The sequence below is a fragment of the Leuresthes tenuis genome, unplaced genomic scaffold (genome assembly GCF_036924035.1).
Source record: "Leuresthes tenuis unplaced genomic scaffold, fLeuTen1.0.hap1 SCAF_3, whole genome shotgun sequence".
In the NCBI taxonomy this organism is placed as follows: domain Eukaryota; kingdom Metazoa; phylum Chordata; class Actinopteri; order Atheriniformes; family Atherinopsidae; genus Leuresthes; species Leuresthes tenuis.
In genome coordinates, this window is record NW_027325357.1 from 5,282,287 (window position 1) to 5,293,733 (window position 11,447).

Here is an 11,447-nt window from a genome sequence, read left to right on the forward strand (position 1 = left end):
GTTTCTTAATTCTTAATTAATGGGCCCACGACTGAGGTATAAGTAATAAACAATGCAAAACATCGACCTATTCTCTGTACCCGACGGATCTCCAGCGCCACAGGGGGCTACAGCCTAACTTAGCTGTCACGAGGTGGGACAAATCCCGCACTGGTCACCAGTATATCACAGGGCTAACACAAAGACGGACAACCTTGCACCCTCACAGGCATGGGGAGAACATGCAAACCCCACACAGAAAGATCCCAGCTGAGCTTCGAAGCAGCAGCATTCACTGGTTAAGTAAACCACGGCCTCCTGTTGAACTGATGCCAGTAGGACTCGTCTTTAGAGACTAAACAGGAAGATTTAGGGTTTGTACTTCATGTCTTTTGTATTAGAGGTTAATATTTAGCTTCTCTGCTTTAGGAGTTTGGCAAACTGCTTTGGAAACAGAGCCAAGACAGCTGTCATATATTGCAAAAAGAGACATTTAATCATTTAGCTGATAAATACACCAACTGATTAAAAAGAAAAGGAAGCGCACCACCTGACTCACCAACACTGGCAGATATTTTGCCCACCGCTCTGGTTTGTGGAGTCCTCTTTGTGCTCTGTGTATGCGTCTTCAGTGAATTGGTGGCACAGAGACAACAGGTGTGTGTCCAGCAGGCATATATGAAGTGTGATGCAGCAGAGAACCATGAATAGGCTGGTGGAGGGCGAAGTCAAGGACAATTTACCACCCTCTGCTATCTCTTCAACACAATAACCTCCTCCCCCTCACCCAAAATCCCTCTCCTCTGTCCGTCTCCTCCACGATTTCAGCGTTTCTTTATTCAGGGGCTGAGTGATGGTGAAATAACTGCAGGCTAATTATAGGGAATATTTACAGAGGGAGAAAACGATCAGTACTGTAGATGCTACAGTTAATCCAGATCAACACAACATATATGTTTGCTTACTCAAACACTCTTTTCCCTTCCCTACTAACCTGAACAAGAAGGGCTAAACCTACATTTAGTGTGTGACAGAGCTGGTAAAAACAACCGCTAAGAGATCATTTTACAGCTGACCACGTGATAAAACATTGCAGGTCTGGCTGTGGGCTGCTGCATGTGTCTGATACCGATATCATGATGAAACTGGTTTCACAGATTTAATATTCTTTTCGGTACAGATTAGTATTTTAATTTTGTGATCAGTGTTGTATTAGCTGCAACAAAAGCGACATTAACCCCACTTGGCAACAAACCAGCAGCAGGAATAAAGACGTATTTATCAATTTTCTCCATCACCGGCTAAATGCATGTAGGTTCCTGTGGAAAATGCATTCACAGAATGTTGCATGTCTTTTCTGTAGCATTACTGCATAACGTGCATCAAAACCACTGACAGGTAAAGTGGGACTCGCATGGATTTCACTTTGACAACCACCTAAACATTTCTGCAGACCAACCCCCCCCCCTTAACGGACAACTGAGCCTTGCAAAAATAGCTTAGGAAGGGCTAAAAAGCATGTCAAAGAGCCCGAGATGCTCCTCTGACCTCTAAACTCTCCAAATACCGATCTGATGGGAGCTGATAGCATCCGTGGAAAGCAAGTCCAATACACACAGACCCTTCCCACAATCTACAGGGCCCAAAGGGTCCTTTGCTAAGGTCCTGGTACCAGATACTCCAGGACACCTTCAGATGTTCTTTGACCACACCTGGGCTGGTCAGAGCTCTTTTAGCAGGATGAGAAGAGTACACTGAATATTAGGCAGGTGGTTATAATGTTAGGGCTGATCCTTGTACAGCCAAACAAGCCTCAGAGATTGATTGTTGGGAGAAGAATTAGTGAAAGGGTTTTCACAGCCGATTTTAACCTCCAGACCGGGTGAGGTTTGCAGCCTAAGTTACCATGGTGATTTAGTGAAAGAGAGGCGCCATTGTGGCAGTGAAAACTCCCTCACGCTCAACATACCTCGCTAACCCAATAATCTCCCCTCGTAGCACACCAAACAAACAAAGAAAGACACAAACAACTCCCTTTCTAATCTGCTCCCTGTGTCCTACCAGGTGTGGTGAATGACCCGAGCAGCCATCCAGTCAGCTTAGAGGATCTGTGTGAGCACATCCCACGTCATGGGCCATCACCGGGACAAAGCCGCGGGGTCACTACAGCTCCACGGCGCTCACAGACTGATTAAGCAGCTATTTCTGACTGACTAAACATACGTTTGTGTGTGTGTGAGGGAATCTTTCTGTCCTTCAGCGAGTCAGAGATGCGAGAGCCAATTAACGACTTCCAAGAACATCTAAGAGTACAAGTGAACACTTACCACTTTGTTGTTGAACCCCTTACACACACATATCTATATATATATATATATTTGTAAAAGATTTTACTACTGTTTCCACCCACGCAGAACAAACGTTTCTTTCATCAGTTTCTCCGAAAACGTTGTATTTTTTGCACTTTTAATGCCGTGTTATTAGCATGACCAAAGAAGCATCATTAACACCGATCCAGACAACATAGCTGCAGTGATTTTCTTCTATTTTAGCCAGTTTTGAGAGTGAAGCGCTTACATAAAGTACATCCAACAGAAACAAAGGGAAAAATGTTTTTTCTGAACTAGTTTTTGGAATAAAACAGAGGAGGTTTGACGTCAGTGTTCAAAAATGACAAAAACCAGGAGAGACAAGTGGAGGTCCATCTTTAGAGAGGAAAAATGACATTATTTAGACAATTCTGGCTGAAGGCCAGCAGTTCAGACCTCTAAACTCCTCTTCTCCATGTTTCCTGACACTGTAGAATTTTCTTTAGTCACTGAAATATTAAAGCAAATGAGAACTACCCAGAAAATGTTCAGAAACCCCGACATACCATGAAAATACCCAAAGAAGAGAAAGAAACGGGAACAAGGTAATAACATTTTTACAAGATGTATTAGTCAATCACTTACCTAAATCTATTTAATCCATTTAGCTGCCAGTTTTTAACTCTACTCTGCTTCATCAAGGTGTCTCCCACTTGGTCACATTTTATTTAATCCAAAAGGTGTCTGAATGTGCTTATAAACAAAGGCACTTGTGTCATCTGCAATAAAATCATCTGAGGTAATGAGATTATAATCTGTCTGGGGTCAACAGCACGAACATACTGGCACAAACTTACTGAATATGCAGCAACAGTTAAGGATGCATAAACGCCTTATCTACCCATCGGGAGCTCTGGGTTGTGACAACCACAGTTATGAAGAGTCAACCAAAAACAGCCAATCACAGCCTAGTAGGAAGGATTAACAAAGGTGTCATTATGTGCCTTTGCCACAAAAAGGAAAACATCCTGGTTTGCAGTTTATCCTGGTGGCAGTATGGTCCAATCTTTTTTTTTTTTACCACTTTCTGACATTTAAACTTCCTCTAAATCATTCTACACTGAGTGAAGGTACCCCAGGTTTCAAGTATTTAAAGCTTATTTGTATATAGCAACAAATGGATACGACAGTGGCCTTCCATGAGATCTAAACAACGAGCAGCATCATAAATATAACAACTTAGGCAGGTACAGCATCTTATGTGATGACTGATTCAGGCTTTCTGTTTTTCGCTTGCCTGATTATATGTTTGCTGTAAACTGTCCATCACAATCAAGGCTTTTCTGCCAACGCCCGCTTCTGTCTGCTTTCCAAATGAGGCGTCATTCACCTTAAACGAGCCTAACGACAACAGGAAAGTGGCCGGGAAAATGGCGACAAATGAGGGATTGGCTGTTAATGTTGTTGCTAAATCATCTCAATTCAACACATTTCTTCTCATGGCACAACATCAAGTGCTGCACCAACCATTGCTATTATCTGTGTTGACTGAAAATGATGCTAAGAAACACAACGCTTTAAAGAAGAAGACGGTGAACAGAAATTTAGTTGTTTTTTTTACCAGATCTTCTCATTGTTAATTTTACTTGGGTTGATTTAATCCATCTTGCCTGAAGATTAACTCAGAATCAGTTGTCTATCATTGAGTGTAGAAACTCTTTTTCTTTTTGTAGAAACCTCTTTTTCTCTCCTTATCAATCAGCACGTTTACATGTACAGTTGGGTCAAACTGTGACTTAACTTGGACATTTAATTGGACCGCTGTCGTTGCCCCAGCCACGGGAACAGCTTAGAGTTTTGAACCGAAGTATGTTCGATGCTGTGGACTGTGCTCAGATCATCGTTCATGTAAATACAGCAGAATCCAGAGCAAAGACGTCACCTTCAAGCAGTGCTGAGCATGAAATCCTTAAAGTGAGCATGAGCAGCATTCAGTTTGAGGCCATTTTTATGTGATGAACTCAAAGTGAGTGTAGCCCTTTCTCACAGACCTTGTGATGATTTCTGCACTAGTCACAGGCATAAATACAGTATATTAAGGGTGCAATGATTAGTCGACGTTGTCGACAAAAATCGGTAACATAATTAGTCGCCGACGTATTTAATTGTCATTTACGTCATTACGCCTCTTTTTCACGCTGTCGAGCTGAATATCATTTTTCGTACGGAGTGAGTCATCTCACTTCCTACCCATCTCTGCTAAGAGACTCATGCGCGTTACAGTAAATAATAGCGGGAGAGGACCTGTATAAACACAGTGGAATGGCTAAAAGTGTCAAGGGTCTGGGAGCATTTCACCCTCGACACCCAGAAGAAAAAAAAGATGCAAGTTTTGTAAAGCCGACCCCTCGTATCATGGTACGTCTGTCATGCACGAACATTTGAAGAGGAAGTATGTCAGAGCTCTGGGAGTCTCATCATGGAATTGAGATATTTAGCTTGTTAGCATAGCCTGCTAGCTATAAATAAGCAGAGTTGTCTTGGATTTTAACATTAAAATTCTATTATTCAACTTCACAGTCCAAAGTTATAACTTTTTGGTATTGATTTGACTGTTGGTGCATTACTGCCAGCCGTCTTAGTATTTCCAGTCAATGTTAAAAGTCAAGCTATAATATGGCTTGAATGTATCCTTTTTCAGTTTTGGATTGTTTTAATTAGTAATTAACCGATTAATCGTTTGAATAATCGATGACTAGTCGACCATCAAAATGGTCGTTAGTTGCAGCCCTACCATATATACAACTAACTAACCAAACCAAGAGGAGAACTTTTTGTCATTGTTGCAGACAGCTGCTCATAAACCAGCTCCGTCTTCTGTGATTTTGTCTACTGTGGCGCTCCCACACCTGGTTTAGTCCCACAGCTGCTGGTCCGTTTTCCTAGCTTCTTTACACTTTTTGCTGTTGCTGGTTGCTCTGAAGTTGGATTATTCTTTTTCACTCACTACTAAGCTGACCCCACGTTAGAGTGATATTAATGGTAAGGTGAAGCATTTGTCCTCAGGTCTCTGCTGGGTATTATGCTTTCACTAGTATGAAACAATAATCAAATTAAATGGGCTGTACACTAAAAGCAGTTTCATTTTTAAGTATCTTGAGGATTAGTAATACAATAAATAAATGGAGACATGCAGGCAACTGGTCATGGGGCCCATGTTCCAGCACTTAATAACACTGAAATGAATGTGAGCTGGTTAGTTTTTGGGGAAAAATAATCTTAAAAAAACTGAACTCGAACACTGATGTGAAGTCGAAGCAGTATTAGTATAGTAAGAATATGAGCTCCGTTTTCCTCTCATTTTCTTGCTGTTTAACATTTCCATGTTGCTAGCTGCATCTTTGAATGTTTCTAAATGTCTGTGGCTGAATTGTTAAACAGTATTTGCATCGATGTATATGAATGTTTTTGGTGTTTTAATAAAGTCAGCTGACTTTATGGATAACAGTACATTTAAATCTGTTTTCATTGGCATTCATAGATGCCGGTTAGCCTTTAGAGACACTGGTCGGCACACAACAAGACCGACTGTTATTTATAAAGGCACTCAAATTATATATTAAAACATCTGTTTGCTGGGAAAAAAGATCAACTCTGTGATACGCTGTTGGTTTTGTGAAGATAAACTGTCTCTCTGCACTGTGGTGCTTCATAGAAAAGCTGAAGACATTGTTAGGAGAGTCTCTAATGTGTTTTGGAAGAGACGTTTAAAGCGATCACATGGCTCTCTGGCTGTGGAAAACCAAACCAATTCTTAGCTAAAACCAACTGAGAAATGCCTCTCACACCAGAACTGGAACTGCTTTGGTTGTAAAGGGATACCAAAGGGCTGAGAATGGTGTGGGTTCCTCCAGAAAAAGCTGACAAAAACAAAAAAAGGTTGAGATATTTTGTTTGGATTTTTTACAGCCCAACTGAGTGTGGATCCAACCAAGAAACACAAGTTAAATACGATTTTTAAGGATGGTAAAAGGCAAAGAAACAAACAGCAAGAAGAAGCAAACAGCTTTCATGTGAGTCAGATGGACCTTTACTGTCCATTACAGAGGCAGCATGTTTAACAATTAAACCTTTAAAGGGTCTGTTGGGCATTCATATCAATGCCGGATGTGCTATAAACTCTGGAATACTTTTGATTTATTGACTAATCGGATAATTGATTCATAGCTCATATTCATAATAGGAAACGTGATGCTGACGATGAAACTGATTTGATGAAATAACTGTGAAAAATGAAAACAGGAAAGCTTTCTGCGATGGGATCTCACCAGCCGCAACATCCAATTTTTATAAACCGATACTTCAAATCGGAAGTTAGAGGCACATTACAGATTCAAAGGTATGTGGTACACGCATGTAAAGAGGGAAGGTGCCTTTTCACAGCTCTGACAGGCAGTCAGAGAGGAACCGTGATTCACAAATGCACTCAAGATCCTCTTTCCTTTTCACATCATCTCCAAAATAACTCGGATAAGCAGTCTGACAAATGTCCATTTTCATAACGACACACTGCTGAGGTTTGTATCAATACCAGGAATAACAGCAATACATCGAAAATAATAGTAAAAATTTCATGCCATTTACAGATGTTTTGTTCACATTTTTTGGCATCAGCTTGGTGCTGTTTCAGTGAAACAAAAGTTCAAGATAAATCATGAGAATCAAGACACTCGTGTCACCATCAACGCCCTCATCATCATGTGTGACCTCTGTAGTTTCTATTTTATTGCAGAGTTGCTGTTCTACTGTAGTATGGCGTAAAAAGGCAAAATGATGCAAAATATGGGCTGGAGGTTGCAACTGCTGACACACACAATTTTCCTGGGAATTACTCTAACACCAGTGATGAGTGTTCAGTGGGAAAAAGAGGTTTAAGTGTAATTGGGTAGCATGACTGTGATGTCATTAATAAAAGGGACGATGAATCAAAAGGGTGAGAACTGACCAGAGAGGGGAAGGAAATTAGTAATGAAGATGAGTACTAGATAGTGAGAATGACAAAGAAGGCTTAAAAGGAAAATACTCGGCTTCATTTGCAGTGGCACGCAGTCTTGTGCGAAACAAAATCCCCAGAACACATCTGTCAGTCTAAAAAACAACTGGGAAAACGCTAAAAACACAAATACAGCTGCTGCCATGTCCCCTGAAACGACTCAACAGCTGCTGAGCAACACACAGAGAACCGGGAGAACAATCCGTCCCATCAACAACCATCTGGGTGAGAAGACAGGTCACATCAGTCAAATCCCACACACATCTACCATCTGGGCTCCTTTGACATCACAAACCCAAAGACTCTGGGGTTGCCACAGCGACCACAACTCAGGACATGACAGTTTTGTCAGTCGATAAACCCGTAAAATCAACAAGGGACACTGAAACCCAGGTTTTTGGTCAAAATCACGGCACTGGTGTAAATGGGGTTCGGTTATTCTCCTTTTGAGACTCAGTAAATGTAGAGCAGTTTAACACCATCTGTGACTTCAAGAATAAACATAAAAATGTTATTATTTCCACTATGATGGGCTCAATCAGAGAATAACAAGGCAGAATACACCCAAATAACAGCTTTTCTCTCAAGTTTAAAGTCAACTTATCCATCCGCTGAACTGGATTTAATACTTTAACATCAACACTTTCCCATTTACACCAAAGGCACGTCGACTACTTTCCAACGTACTGAAGACAGATGCCTGGTCCACACATACACAGGAAATCTACAGATCCAACAAATGATCATTCTGACAGTCATTTGTTCATTTTAGCTTCGCAACTTTAAAGCTATTTACTTATTTATGACAAGAAAAACAAAAATGCTTTGGGTTTCTGGACAATAATAATTAGATTAAACAACAAAACAAAAGTGTAAAAAAATGTGAGAAGATAGCAGAAAGACAAGAAGGATGAACAGCTCTTTTTGAATCCACAGCAATGGGGATGACGTGATACTCTGTGACAGGTTTTAGTTTGAGAGGTGTTTTAGAATATAGACTTTTGTCAAGACAAGCATTTTCGTTCAGTTTCAGCAAGTCACGCAACTTAAAACACGCCACATGTCAAACATGTCAACAGTGTCAGCCGAGAGTCAGAAAATCCTCAATCTGTGAAGAGTTTTCTGAAAGATTATTTTCAATTATACATCCTTTCAGGTCAGGTGTAGCTCAGGAGGAAAAGGGATAGTTCAAAATACTGCAGCCCGCACTGCACCTCTTCAGTGGTGTGAAAAACTATTAACTAAATAGTTTTAATATGGTTTTAACTATTTCTGGTAATTCACATCCTAAAAGTGAATCATTGTTATCCTTTTTAAACAGAGTTTGTTGTTTCTCTTCACATTAAAAACGTATGAGTTGTTAAACAACTCTCCTCACAGTCATCCTGCACTCAAATCCTCCAAATATCCATCTTGTGTTGGTTAAAAGTTTTCTATTATATATTGTGCTACTAGGTGCTGGAAAAGGTGCATATTTTCATGAACTAATAAATCAAACAAATGACACTGACACATCCACATATTGCTTATACTTACATACTTAGCTTTTATCCATGCCATAATTGGTTATTTTTCAGACATTTGTAATCATTATCATCAAAGCTTTTAAAGTATAGCAACTTGGACACAAGCCACCAATATCCAAAGAGGATATTTTGGTAAATACAGCAAAAAAAAAAAAAAAAAAAACTTTAGTTTCAGTTCACATTGGTGTTATCCTTCCATAAATAATCTAAAATGATCCTGCCTGACTGGAAAGATATTAAGTGATATTAAGTTATTTTAGATATTGGACAAGCCACAAACAAACACTGCATCCTCTGTAAATCCACCTGTCACTCCCATGGTAACAGCTATGGGTCTGTAAAAGCAGATAATAAGTAGCTCTTGGGTGACAATCTCTTTATTTACTCGTAATATTTGTAGAGCAGCGTGACAAGACAGTTTTGGATGTTATGATGACAAATAACATCACACCCAGCAAGGATGAAGACATCTAAATAACCAGAACCCAGGTAAATGTAAACTTTGACTACACGCCAGGCAGTCATAACAACTTGATTACACTGATCATTTGAAACAGTAAAACAAAATTTGAAAGGAAGTGCGTCTTATCCCAGATACAACAATCTCCGGTAAGATCTCATTTACACAAAGCTACCGTCAGGCTAATAAAACTTTTAAAGACCCACCTTTTAATAATGAAAACGACACCAGCCCAGCATCCAAGGATAACATGATCATAACGTTAGAGGTGCCGTTAGTTGGTAGCAGTGTGGCTAGCTGCCACATTACACGTTTATAGACTCGGGTATCAGTTAGCGTTAGCTGTCAAGACTGGCCAGCTTCTTGACCTTAGCTTGACAACATGCTAACGAGCTAAGTCGACTGCACTCATTTTAAATTAGCTTAAAATCTAAATAAAACACCTCGTAGTTTCATGTCATCTCCCCCCTAAAACGCAAAGTTCCTTACGTACGGCTCTGGGCTTCAGACTCGGACGGAAAACACTGGCATCAGACAGACTCTCCCTCCCGTTTTTGTAGCATTTGTATGCTAACGCTAGCTGGCTAACATCACGGTTTGACGTTACGCAGTCTCTCCGGTTTGATTGCACCAAGCTGTCACAATAACAACACACCTTCAGGATCAGCGAGTGGGCGGCGGAAGACTTCGCGGAGGTCACTGTGGATGTGCTTCAGAAACTGTAGAGGTACATGGATGTTGGTCTCCGGTACCTAAACTCATAAACGGAGGAGAAAAACATCCAAGAGCATAAAGTCGCTACAGTGAAGCTAACGCAGCCTGTTTGGATTTTACAGTTCATTAACACGACTGCAGCGCTTTGGCGCCACCTACAGGCCGCACATGTGGCTGCAGCATTAATCCACCTCCATTTACATCACTTTACTTTAGAGACAACAATTAAATGCATCAGTAACTTCGGTTCTGTTTAATCTATTTTTTAAATAAAACCTTATTTGTATCATCATCATATCATAATATCCACAACACTTAGTGTAAGAGAAAAAATATTTAACTTAAAGTAGCATAATAGTGACGGAGAAGGAAACAGGTAAACCCAAACTCATTTGAACAGAACCGAAATAACGTTATGAAGAAATGTAAGGAAATACATTTATCACGATTCTATAATAAAATATGTGTGATAGTATAATAATAATAACCTCTATCATGAAATTTGCTTGAGAGCTATACAATAATGCATTCACAATTCATACACTATAGTGGGAAAAGATGAGATGAATCATAATAAGTTCCCGGTATATTATAGTGGGATATAACATAAAGAGGTTACAATTTATAGTGAATAAAATGCATATATAATAACAATAGTCCCGCAATGTTTTCTTAACTGCTGCAACGTGCTTAATTTGCAGGTAGCAGATCATTTATACAAAGTTATGAATACTGTTTATTTTAGTGGCATTTAAGACGCTTTATTTACAGTTAAACATTTATCTAAACTCGTTTTAAATAACAACAGTTGTGCCATTAACTGCAGCTGCATCTTTATTTATTTTTAGCACCTTTCATTACATGTACATACATGGACAAATATTAGAAAACAAACAGTGAGTAAAAATTGATTAATGGAGAAACACAGACACACCCTTATATATAGATATATTTTACATAAAAGCACAAACAACTTCACATATACACATAGAAGCAGAGCACAAAGTATAGGAGTGTGGGAACAGGAGAGTTTTAAATTTAGTTTTGAATGTAGACCTGGTTTTAACAGACGTATCTTTTACACTAAGTTTTCGGCTATCACTTTAAGTACAGCTGATCTCATGAGTCTTGGTCATAATTTGAGATAATGCCTAATCAGAAGATAACAAAATGAGATTTTGAGATTCAGACTTTCATTCATTAGTGCTCTTATTTTGATGTATTACAAGTTGAGGACATATTTTAGGTTTCTGTGATATAGCTTTAAACTGTATACAGAAAAAAAGATAAGGTTTCAATGCATTTTGTAGTTCAAAGATGCTCTGAAAAATCTTGATTCTATATTACCGTTGTAATAAATCATGCAGTATATTTTAGTAAAGTAAATATAGCAAAAACAAAAACAT

The 11,447-nt window shown here is 39.4% G+C and overlaps 1 protein-coding gene across 2 annotated transcripts in view; it reads right to left on the reverse strand.

Annotated features, from left to right (window-relative positions):
* The window catches only part of ip6k1 (inositol hexakisphosphate kinase 1), a 29,964-nt gene extending 19,796 nt beyond the window's left edge, over window positions 1–10,168 (reverse strand). Inside the window, exon 1 of one of the 2 annotated variants that reach the window (XM_072381499.1) lies at window positions 9,983–10,168. The gene's annotated coding sequence lies outside the window, so the exon portion shown is untranslated. The other variant, XM_072381500.1, reaches the window with a different exon arrangement.
* Between the last annotated feature and the right edge of the window lie 1,279 nt (window positions 10,169–11,447).